The sequence below is a fragment of the Heptranchias perlo genome, chromosome 14, assembly GCF_035084215.1.
Source record: "Heptranchias perlo isolate sHepPer1 chromosome 14, sHepPer1.hap1, whole genome shotgun sequence".
NCBI lineage: Eukaryota > Metazoa > Chordata > Chondrichthyes > Hexanchiformes > Hexanchidae > Heptranchias > Heptranchias perlo.
In genome coordinates, this window is record NC_090338.1 from 31,570,678 (window position 1) to 31,582,488 (window position 11,811).

Genomic DNA, 11,811 nt, shown 5'->3' on the forward strand with positions numbered 1-11,811 from the left:
AAGTTATATGCAAATGCAAATTATTTGCAATTTCTTTTTGAAAAAAACAGGCATCAAAGTGATTTTGCATATAAGGCACATTATTTTCCATTAGGCAATAGGCTGGAAACTTGGGTGCATGTTACCATATATAGTAAATTATTGACAAAGAAAAGTGTATTATATGCCAGTACACATTATGTATAAAATATTACAATATATGTTTTTAATTGATACTGAACTGGGAGTTACATGGAAGGAATGATTCGGTCACACAGTACAAAAGGCTGATGTATTTAATGCACTATTGGGACTTCAAGGTGGGGGCATGGGGACAGTCAAGTTCTCACTGAAGCAGCAGGTGGCACCCCCGCTTCACATGAGCTTTTGCTTGGCAGCATTTATCAAACACCTTGGAAATGCTGGACCAACCACAATTTCTCCCGATGAAAATAAAAACAAAACAGTGTCTGAACTAGACTGGGCAGGAATCAGAAATGGCATTTTTCACTCTCATTTTCTAAACTATAAAGATAGCCAGAAAGACAGTAAGTACAGTAAGAATTCAAGACACTATAGGTGCTCAGAATTTTGAAGGACAGTGCTTGGTGCCACAGAATGGAAGTTTGAATCTCCTGCTCTTGATTTGCTGAGCTCCTGATTGTAGCTGCTGGGTTAAAGAGTCAGGCAGCTGTAAGGCAGGTCCCTTAAAAAACAAAGGGAGTGGGGCAAAAAATTCAGAGGGATCCAATATTTTAATGATAGAATGATAACATTGTGGAATGCGAATCCACATCGCACTGCTGAATAAAATAATTGCCAACCTAGTCTGCTAGTTGCAATATTAGTTTCACCAATAAACCGATAACTCACAGTGGGCATGACAAGAACGCTGATGCATTGCTCCACATTACCAACCTAGTGATATGTAGCTTTGCTCAGCTGGGTTCAAATTCTTTATGACTAGTCCTCCAAGTACAGAAATAATGTATACAATATGGATAACATTCTACTCATTTGTTACTATTGTGGCTTCTATTAAATCATTCCTTTAGCTTTCATTGGCTTTTCCTCTTTGCTTTCATGGCTATTGTAATTTATCTCTAACAAGTCAAATTACACTGAACCAGAGAAGTGAATCTCAGTTTTGGATTACCAGAGATAACATTTTATGACTACAAATGGGAACAGATTGCAAATATCATTAAAGCCTTCAGTCTCTGTTCATTTCCAAATAGATATAATGCAAGTACAAAAAAGTGAAAACAACAGGGCTCCTGCAAAATGAGCAGGATCTGATTAAAGAAAGTTTGTATATTACATTTTTTCTATTTTTTTTATTCATTCATGGGATGTGGGCATCGCTGGCGAGGCCGGCATTTATTGCCCATCCCTAATTGGTGGTGGTGAGCCGCCTTCTTGAACCGCTGCAGTCTGTGAGGTGAAGGTTCTCCCACAGTGCTGTTAGGAAGGGAGTTCCAGGATTTTGACCCAGCGACGATGAAGGAACGGCGATATATTTCCAAGTCGGGATGGTGTGTGACTTGGAGGGGAACGTGCAGGTGGTTTTGTTCCCATGTACCTGCTGTCCTTGTCCTTCTAGGTGGTAGAGGTCGCGGGTTTGGGAGGTGCTGTCGAAGAAGCCTTGGCAAGTTGTTGCAGTGCCTGGTACACACTGCAGCCACTGTGCGCCAGTGATGGAGGGAGTGAATGTTTAGGGTGGTGGATGGGGTGCCAATCAAGTGGGCTGCTTTGTCCTGGATGGTGTCAAGCTTCTTGAGTGTTGTTGGAGCTGCACTCATCCAGGCAAGTGGAGAGTATTCCATCACACTCCTGACTTGTGCCTTGTAGATGGTGGAAAGGCTTTGGGGAGTCAGTAGGTGAGTCACTCGCCACAGAATACCCAGCCTCTGGCCTGCTCTTGTAGCCACAGTATTTATATGGCTGGTCCAGTTAAGTTTCTGGTCAATGGTGACCCCCAGGATGTTGATGGTAGAGGATTTGGTGATGGTAATGCCATTGAATGTCAAGGGGAGGTGGTTAGAGTCTCTTTTGTTGGAGATGGTCATTGCCTGGCACTTTTCTGGCGCGAATGTTACGTGCCACTTATCAGCCCAAGCCTGGATCTTGTCCAGGTCTTGCTGTATGCGGGCTCAGACTGCTTCATTATCTGAGGGGTTGCGAATGGAACTGAACACTGTGCAATCATCAGCGAACATCCCCATTTCTGACCTTATGATGGAGGGAAGGTCATAGATGAAGCAGCTGAAGATGGTCGGGCCTAGGTCACTGCCTTGAGGAACTCCTGCAGCAATGTCCTGGGGCTGAGATGATTGGCCTCCAACAACCACTACCAACTTCCTTTGTGTTAAGTATGACTCCAGCCACTGGAGAGTTTTCCCCCTGATTCCCATTGACTTCAATTTTACTAGGGCTCCTTGGTGCCACACTTGGTCAAATGCTGCCTTGATGTCAAGGGCAGTCACTCTCACCTCACCTCTGGAATTCAGCTCTTTTGTCCATGTTTGGACCAAGGCTGTAATGAGGTCTGGAGCCGAGCGGTCCTGGCGGAACCCAAACTGAGCATCGGTGAGCAGGTTATTGGTGAGTAAGTGCCGCTTGATAGCACTGTCAACGACACCTTCCATCACTTTGCTGATGATCGAGAGTAGACTGATGGGGCAGTAATTGGCTGGATTGGATTGAAAAGTCTGAAGAAAAGGGGTTTCTGTCAGTGCTGCATGTAACCACATGCATATACATGCATATGTGTAGTTGTAAATCTTGGAATAGGAAGTACTCTGCTACTTCCTTTACATAAGAACATAAGAAATAGGAGCAGGAATATGCCATTTGGCCCCACGAGCCTGCTCCACCATTCAATAAGATCATGGCTGATCTTCCACCTTAATTCCACTTTCCCGCCCTATCCCCATATCCCTTGATTCCCTTAGTGTTCAAAAATGTATCGATCTCAGTCTTGAATATGCTCAACGACTGAGCATCCACAGCCCTCTGGGGTAGAGAATTCCAAAGATTCACAACCCTCTGAGTGAAGAAATTTTTCCTCATCTCGGTCCTAAATTGCCAACCCCTTATCTTGAGACTATGGCCCCTAGTTCTAGACTCTCCAGCCAGGGGAAACAGCCTCTCAGCATTCACCCTTTACTAAAGTAACAATGGAGTAAGTTTTTGCCCAGTTGAATTGTAGGAAATGGAATGGGGACACATTTTACATCGAGTTACATCGAAACTACAACACAGAAACAGGCCATTCGGCCCAATTGGTCTATGCTGGCAATTATGCTCCACGTGTGCCTCCTACCTCCCTACTTCATCTAACCCCATCAGCGTACCCTCCTATTCCTTTTTCCCTCTTGCTTATTTGGCTTCCCCTTAAATGCATCTATGCTATTTGCCTCAACACTACTCCTTGTGGTAGCACGTTCCACTTTCTTACTACTCTTGAGTAAAGAAATTTCTCTTGAATTCCCTACTGGATTTATTGGAGACTATTTTATATTTATGACCTCTAGTTTTGGACTCCCACACAAGTGGAAACATTTTCTCTATGTCTACCCTATCAAACCCTTTCATTATTTTAAAGACCTCTATCAGGTCACCCCTCAGCCTTCTCTTTTCTATAGAGAAGAGCCCCAGCCTGTTCAGCCTTTCCTGATAAGTATACCCTCTCAGTTCTGGTATCATCCTTGTGAATCTTTTTTGACCCTCTCCAATGCATCTATATCCTTTCTATAACATGGAGATCAGAACTGTGCACAATACTCCAAGTGTCGTCTAACCAAGGTTCTATACAAGTTTAACATAGGTTCTCTGCTTTTCAATTCTATCCCTCTAGAAATGAACCACAGTGTTTGATTTGCCTTTTTTATGGCCTTAAGAACCTGCTTCACTACTTTTTGTGATTTGTGTATCTGTACCTCTAGATCCCTCTGCTCCTCTATCCTATTTAGACTCTTATTATCCAAGCAGTATGTGGCCTCCTTATTTTTCCTATCAAAATGCACCAGCTCACATTTATCTATGCTGAAATTCATTTGTCAATTACATGTGCGTTCTGCCAGTTTATTAATGTCCTCTTGCATTTTAATACATTCTTCTTTTGTATTAGCTATACTCCCCAATTTGGTGTCGTCCGCAAATTTTGAAATTGTATTTCCGATTCCCAAATCCAAATCTTTAATGTAAATTGTGAACAACAGTGGTCCCAGCACCGATCCCTGTGGAACACCACTTCCCACCTTTTGTCAGTCCGAGTACATACTCTTAACCCCCACTCTCTGTTTTCTGTTTTGTATTCAACTTGCTATCCATTCCAAGAACATAAGAACATAAGAAATAGGAGCAGGAGTAGGCCATACAGCCCCTCGAGCCTGCTCCGCCATTCAATAAGACCATGGCTGATCTTCTGCTACGGGTCCCCTGAATCCACATGCTCTGACCTTAGTCATGAGTCTACAATGCGGTACCTTATCGAAGGCCTTTTGAGCTAGCTCCCACTCCATTCATCCATTGTGTGATTTGCCCAGAGGTCTTCAACATGGGCACAAACGGTGCAAGAGCTTAATTTACATAATCACATTCAAATCAATTCGCATGGAATTTCATGATGTTAATACCACATGCTTATGGAGTTGCCATGCATTCAATGGTAGACTACAATATCAATAACGCTTCCTACACCACTGCACAGATGCAGCTAATGGACTCCTCTCAGTAATCCTCACACCTCACAGGGTGACTCCATAAAACAATCTTGCTCTGATAGCAATCTTTTTCTAAGCTGACCCCAATAGGTCAGAATCCCTAGGATCTGCAGCTGAGAAAGGACACAAGCTAACCCTTCAGACAGCAGATTCCTCTTCCTCGCTCATGCTGAGTGCTTCACCTGGTGCTCCCTTCTCAAGATCGCTGATTAAATCTCCTAGAATGGATGCACCTGTGCAGATTCTTGCAACAGGTAGAGTTAATGACACTGGTTGTTGTGAAGGGCTGGCTTCTTCATAGGGACTCACAAGGTTGTTTACTGGGGGACACCTGTATAAAGTGAAGAGGAAGATATGTTAGAATGCTGACTTCATGACACCTCTTGAGATATTACTTACATGATGATATATTGTGTACCTTTCAAAAGGTTGTGATTAAATATATGCCTGGATGACTGAGTGATTAAGTGTGTGAGTGTGCAGAGAAGAATCAACATGAGAAGGATGATGCTATCCTCCACCTAAGGGAGGCCTCTGGCTTCACCCCCTCCCACTCTCTAAGTTCTGACCCCTAGGATTTCCAACATGGACTTCATGAAGGCACTCAAGACCTTATAGTTCCATTACCATCTTCCAATTCTGGCCTGCTCATTTTGTTATATGTTACCTTGCCCTGCGCATGGAGAAGTACCGCTGAGATGTTGGCATGCCAGTCACTGTTTGAATGCTTTCCCGTGGGGAGGGTGGTAAATCAGTGGGCTATGCTTTGCTGGTGGTCCATTACAATTGTAGACATCTAAACAGAATTTGTCAGACATTTTCAGCATAAATGGAGTGGTAGCAGGACAAAAATTGCCCAAAAATAAATCACCAATTTACCACCAAAGGCTCACCCATTGTGAATTTTGTGCGGGCCTCAATTTAGGCAGCCACTGCTCCCACCTGAAACTGACGGGGGCCTAATAGAAATATAAAACTGAGGATTATATCGCACTGTTAGGACACAAACACCATTTTCATATCAGTCAGCGCTATGTCCTCAACCTGCCCACAAATCATGAGCATTATAGGGCTGGAGGCATCCATTTGCAGTGCTATTTAAAGGGATCATAATTTGCAGTCTGGTGAAGCTGGAAGCAGGTCTGGCAATTACTTTTTCTTTGTTATTTTTGGGACCTTTAAACTTTAAAGCTACCTTAAGTTTAACTCCTTGCTTCTGGATGTGCTCTTTACATTTCCCAGCCACTTCAGTCTGCTTCTCTGTTGAACCCCCTGCCCCCCTGCCCCAATCTGGATCTTTTAAGCCTTCCCCTTTAAGGTGCTGCTGACGCCCCACATTAGTCTATGGTATGTTGGATTTTCCAACCCACCCAACAACAAGTTACCTATAAGTAGTGCAATTAGAGCTGGCAGTTCGCCACTCAAATTTAAATGAGGTCTGATCAAAAAAATTGGGCAGAGTAGTCACTTGCCATCACTTACCTTTACATGCGTAAATTTTAATAATCTATTAAAGGGACATTGTCTTCATAAAAGGGTCTTTAGCAAATCATTTTATGATTCAGGGAGGGAGAAGAGGTAGTGAAGCCCTGTGTCACTTTCTTCATGACAGTGTTATACCCAAATGCCATAATGATGCATTTCAACATCAAGTTGTAAGTTTGTAGACAAGTTGAAAAAAGCTTGTCAAATACCTTTTCATTAAAAAAATCAATGCTGCTTTAACATGAAAATAACAAATGGGCCTCAGATGTCTTCAAAGTAATTTTGAAAATTAAGATTTAAACACTTTTTAATATAAAGACTGATTCTAACAAAATGCTCTGGAAACAGATTATTATTCATGATTGCTCAATTTCAATGCTGAACATATGGCAATTGCTGTTCATTATAGCTCAGCGATTGATTCGAGCTGTCAGTGAAGGTTTAAACAATCTTTATGTGATAAACCGGTGTTACACAGTAACTTTAAATGAAGTTTTATTGAATTAAATCAAATAGAAGATTCACCCCACACTTAAAAAGAGCATATTAGGGCACATTTAAAACTGATGCATGATCAGTAACTACAGCTTTACTAACATCATTTTAACACCCTCAATACATTTTTCGAGTAGTTTATAATACATCCTGGATGACTTAGCTCCAGACTGAAACGCACAAAGTGTACAAAATAGAGGTGAGGTGCTCGATTGACAAACATTGCCATAGCTTATGAAGCACAAAACAGTTTGAGTCATTTTGGTTGATGGTCATAGTGTCTGAAAGTTAAATTGCAATTGATTTTTATTCCATTAAATTTTATTCTTTCTACTTACAGAACAATATAAATATTTTTCCTGGTTATGAATAATGATTTTGTTTTCATGATTTTTGAAGTAAGATTTACATCAAGTCAGAGGTTGCACTGTATAATATTCTTTATATTTTGCAAGCAGAAAGTATTTTAAAACAAAAACAAAAGTTAAACAAGAACTGAACCCTGCAAGGACCCCATTCCCAGCTATACTGACCCCTCCAGAGTAGAGGAGAGATCCATCAATCCAACCTGCTTTCGATTAGCCAAGAGAAATTGAAACCAGTCACAATGAAGAATGAAATGAAAATTATATCCACTTTGTTACATACAATTATATGGTTGACTGTATCAAGTCTAGAAGAACAACACCAATTTATCATGCGATAGTGTGTCTGCACCACAAAGTCTTAACTGAAGGTTGAAGTCGTGGCATGCCCAAATGCCTCAGAGCAGTTTAGGTAATTAACCAAACAAACACTAATTAGCTTGTTGTGTTATGCCCTCTATTTGCCTGCTGTATAAGTTCATAATCCTTCATTTATTGCATCTTTCATGCCAACCTCCTGCAGTGCTGGAGATAAACACGTTTTGCTGTAACTGGGAGCACCATTAAATACCAAACCTTAGTGAGACAGCACAACCTGTACATTATTGAATCTATAAGTACTCAGCTCCATGCTTTCTTATAGCTGGCTCGTGTTGCTCACAATCACATTTCGTTTAGTCACAGGCATTCCTTTATTCAGGGCTCATTAGTTAGTTAGTTAGTTGAGGTTATTCTGGGGATAATATTAAAGGTATAATTTTCCAACTTTCCAATTCCAGTGGGGAGCTTTGCCCAACAGAACCATATATTGGAACTTTGATTGCACAGCACAGGATTTTCTGACCATCATTTCCAATATGTGTCCAATTTTCCAATATGCATGCAGTCAGAAAATGAGCCCTTAATCCTTATGGCCCCAGTTGGTGTACTTGACAGTGTTTCTCTTCAGGGCTAATATTGCTTATGAATGCACTTAATTAGCATCATCAGGGCTATACCTTGCTCGAACATACCTTCTTTCCCCTAAAGCTCTCGCTTTCCCAGGTAGCCCTCCTAAACATTTTGCATATTGTGCTTCTGCTACTGGTATTTTCTGACATTGAAATTAAAACCATTTTTTTTCCTTATGACAACATGATTAAAGTTACTGGCTTTGTGGGTACATGTGTGATGTGATACTAACTCTAAAAGGTCCCAGGTTTGGTCACTGGTCTGTGCTGAGTGAGTTGATCTCAACTGAGCTAGTGGTGTGATCTGTCCAGTTGGCCTCAGTATCAATGGACTACAGAGGAAAAAACTGCCAAAGTTTGTGCTCTATAATTGTTGTCCAGTGACCACTGCTGGAAGTATACATGTGGACATGGGGATAGGACAGGATCAGGCTTAGCTGTGATGTGCTGCCTGCCCCTGTCAAATATGTTACCTGAAGAATGACTACCTCGGTGAAGTATCAAATGATTGTCATCAAGCTTGGCACCATATCCCAGCATAAGTCTCCACCTATAAAAAGGGAGTAAAGACAGAAAAAAATTGATGAGAGAATTGGAAGAAAAATATAATTTTCCTAATGAATATAATTAAAACCACTCACTGTAGACTAACAGTCTGTCTGCCTCTTTCTGCCACACTGTTACCTGCAACTTATCCTCAACCTAGAACAATTTTAATTTTCTTAATTTCTAAGTGAATAAATCTTTGGCAACTATTATAAAGCACTAGCTTTATAGATCACCCATAGTATTACTTATAGACAAAATAACGACAAAATTCTGGACTCGAATAAGCCTCAGCATTTTTCATCGTCTGATTCCTTATCTAGTCTGAATTAATCAGAAGAATTACGTGAGCTGCATTTATATCCATTCCCAGGCCTAGGCTTCTCAGACTGTCTTGTGGTAAATATTGTTAGAACTTGAACTTTAAGGGCCTGAATTTACAATGGCACCATTGGAACTGAGGAGGAGTGGATTACCGCCTACCTTCAGGTGACGGCACGGACCCTACCATAAATTGTGGGGTCAGTCAATTTACATAGGTAAAGATATGCAGCCTGTCTAAATGCAACCTGCAATGCCTCAGGTGGGCTCGGGTATGGGTAGAAAATAGTGCGGGGTCAGGAGCCCCAAATGGTTCATAAAGAGAAAAATACCTGTAGGGAGGAGTGGGGATGAGGAGGATGGGTTTGAGGGAGGGGGACTTGGGGTGGAGAAATGAGATGAGGCGGGGGACTGGAAAATACCTGGAGGGGTGACAGAGACCTGGTGCTGAATATAAAACCTGCTATTACTTAAAGGGAAATGCCAGCACTGGAGGAAGCAGGCCACTTGGGTGACAAGAATGGCAGCCAGATCAAAGAAACATGCAGCAAACTTTACAAAGCTAAACCTTCAAATTCTCATAATGTAGATACAGAGCAAGAGGAACTATCTGTTTAGGATTGGGGCGGCAAACTTGCCAAGGATATTGTATGCACTTTCTGGGGGGGAGGGGACTGTTGCAGTGAGTGCCATCTCCTTAACTCCTTTGTAGTGCAGGAAGAAGTTTAATGACCTCACCGGAGCAACCAAGGTAAGGTAACTGTGCCCCCTAACCATTCCTCGCAGTCTATATGTGTGACTCTACTTCACTCATTATCTTCCCAGTGCCAGAGGAGTCAAAGGTGCAAGTGGGATCCGACAGTGGGACGCAGAGGCTCTGCAGAAGTCAGCACCTGGCTCTTAAGCCTTTGGATTCAGATCTCTGGGGTCTTGTCTAGAAGGATGGATGTTGGATGAGCATCACACTCACATGGAGGCACTAACGACCATCTCGGAAGACTTAAGATAGATGGCAGGGGTCACAATGAAGTCCAACAGCATGCCAAATGCTAATATCTCAGAAGAATTTGACACAATGCAGCACCACCTAGTGTAGGTGGTGGCACCATTAACATCTGATTCCATCCCCCCCTGAGAGAAAGGCCTCTTGAACAGTCAGTGTATCCAAAGTGGATGCTTTAACCACTGTTTTGTACTACCACTCCAGACAAATTTCACAACCAAAATATTTTGGAACAATTATTCGGAGCAGTATTTTCAATGTTTACTCCTAAGCTAAAGTTCTCAATTATAAAAGTGTAGTCTCACGCATCAAATCACAGAAGCAATCCAGAATGTGTGAGCGGCTTTGCCATTTGTTTGTAATGGGCAATCTTGGATATGCAGCAGGCAACATTCCAACTGATGAGCTGGAATACGAACAGCATAGATATTCATCAGGAGTGCTCCCCCTCCAGACCCCACAAGGAAAGTCATGGCCTCCTCTTTCCTGGACACCCTCCCCCTCACCCAACTACCCTCCTACAAGGCCCTCCCGGTGCCCCCTTCCCCACATGTATCTTCAGGTCAGCGAGCGACCAAGGGCTGCCTGATTTTCTGGAGGCCAGCATCCGCTTCCCATTCTTTCCAGGTTAATGAGGCCTTGGAGTTAAAATAGCCTGGGTCTCAAATTTTCTCCAGCGAGTGCATTTAACCACTGCCTCGCCCCGCTCACTTGAAACTGCCCATTGTTAAAATCATTTCCAGGGAGTCAGAACGGTCAATCTAGCCTGTACTCTGAGACTGCCTGCACGGGTCCCTCGCTATCGAAGCACCAAGGCCCCTCTGCCAACCTTTAAGCAGTGGACCTCTTGCCAAACATAACATTGACAAAGATTGGGCAATAGGTGAAGTCAAGAATAACATACATATTTTGGAAAAATTATCAACAAACAGAAAAAAAACACTTACCATCTAATTTTCGCCATGGAAGTGTAGTTCATAGGGATTGGACACAATTTAGCACTTGACTTGAAAAACATTTCATCTGAAGAGAAATCTGATCTTACAATTTATTGTAAAGAAGCACAACTGTGCTAAACACGAAAGTCAATACTTAACATAGGAACGTGGGATACAAGAGTAAGGCCATTTAGCCCCTCGAGTCAATCAATTAGATCATGGCTGATCTGTAGTTTAACTCCATCCACCCATCTTGGTTCCGTAACCCTTAATGCCCTTGCCTAACAAAAATCTATCAATCCCGGTTTTGAAATTTTCAATTGACTTAGTCGCAACAGCTTTTGGGAGAGAGTTCCAGATTCCCACTACACTTTGTGGGAAGAAGTGCTTTCTGACACCACCCCTGAAAAGCCTAGCTCTAATATTAAGGTTAACCCCTGTGTTCTGGACTACCCCACCTGAGCAAATAGTTTATCTCTATCTACCCTATCAAATCTTTTAATCATCTTAAACCCCTCAATTAGATCACCCCTTAATCTTCTATACTCAAGGGAATACAAGCCTAGTCTATGCAATCTGTCCTCATAATTTAAACCTTTTAGCTCTGGTATAATTCTGGTGAATTTGTACTGCACTCCCTCCAAGGCAATATATCCTTCCTTAGGTGCGGTACCCAGAACTGAATGTTGTTCTCCAAATGAGGTCTAACCAGAGCTCTGTACAGCTGTAACAAAACTTCTACCCCTTTGTATTCCAGCCCCCGTGAGAAAAAGGACAACATTCCATCAGCCTTTTTAATTATATTTTGTACCTGTTCACTAGCTTTTAGTGATTTCTGTACTTGGAACCCTAAATCTCTCTGCTCATCTACAGTTCCTAGCTTCTCACCATTTAGAAAATACTCTGATCTATCTTTCTTCGATCCAAAGTGGATGACCTCACACTTTCCCACATTAAACTCCATCTGCCATAGTTTTGTCCACTCACCTAATCTATCAATGT